Here is a 1,373-nt window from a genome sequence, read left to right as displayed (position 1 = left end):
GGGTACTGGAGTGAGTCCAACGGGTCCAGGAGGCATGAGTCCCAGGGACAGAGCACGGGTATCCAAGATCCGGAAGGCAAGGCACGAAAGACCAGACAGGAACTGAGTGACCAGGACTGGAACGGGCACAGCAAACGAGGAGCTGCTGGCACAAAAACCACAAGGTAAGTATTCCAAATACTTTAGAAACAAAGGGCTGAGAGCATCAGTACCGGGAGGGAATCAATGCTCCAGCATCGAGTAGACTTGACTGCAGCCTTAAGTAGTGGTAGGAGCTCGTCAGGGAGATGACCGCCAGGTGTTGATCATCAGTGGCCATCTTGGAGCTGCAGCCAGTGCTACTCTCACAGAAAGGAGAACACTGGTGGCTGGAAACCATAAACTGTGTAGAATGGGGACAGACCGGTGGCACTAGAGGGGAAAGAGTTGAGAGAGTACTCCACCCATGGAAGGATCTGCGAACACTTTGCAGGGTCTTGTTTGCACAGTAAACAGAATTTGGTCACCTCTTGGCTGACCCCTCTGTCTCTCCATCTGATTGTGGGTGAAAACCTGATGAGAGGCTTACTTCGATCCCCAGTATGCTGCAGAACTATTTCCAGAATTATGAAATGAACTGGGGACCTTGATCTGACACAACATCTAATGGGAGGCCGTGGAGGCAGAACAACTCCAGACAGAGAATATCTCCCAGGTCCTTGGATGATGGGAGTTTAACAAGGGGGACTAAGTGAGCCATTTTAGAAAAGCAGTCAATGATAGTAAGAAAAACAAACGTTTTGGGAGTGGGGCAAAACTGTGATGAAATCCATGGATATGTGAGACGATGGACAATGAGGAACGGAAAGTGGTCGTAGGAATCTGGCAGGCGGTTGGCGGGAGGACTTGGCTTGACTGCATGCCCGACAAGCTGAAACAGTCTCCTTGATGTCAGAAAACATGGTCCTCCACCAGAAAAGGTTTAAAACCACCAACAAGGTCTTGGTAACACCTGAGTGAGAGAAAGTCGAGAACTATGGCAGAGTGAAACTACCACTGGGCTGAGATGGTCTAGGACGAAAAGACAGTCCTTTGTGCAGTTACTGGGCAATGGGTTTTGCAAATTGGGTTCCTTAATCCTTCTTTCCAGATTGAGTTGGGTGATGGCCAACCGTACTGATTTTGGGAGGATGTATTCATTCTCTGCCCTGGTCTTTCACTCCTCTGGGGTTTCATGAATCATGGAGAGAGGATCTGGTTTACTTTTCTTGGCCAGTAAGCTCTACTTCTAGGCCCAGATAATCTGGAACCCTACTTTTTAAAAGTTGCTGCTGATTTTATTGCTAAATTGTAACCAGTACTTATCACTTGACCCTCACTCAAATGCTATTTGA

This window comes from Nematolebias whitei, chromosome 13 (assembly GCF_014905685.2).
Source record: "Nematolebias whitei isolate Nwh7 chromosome 13, NemWhi1, whole genome shotgun sequence".
NCBI lineage: Eukaryota > Metazoa > Chordata > Actinopteri > Cyprinodontiformes > Rivulidae > Nematolebias > Nematolebias whitei.
The sequence above is the reverse complement of the archived record's forward strand: the minus strand, read 5'-3'. Positions refer to the sequence as shown.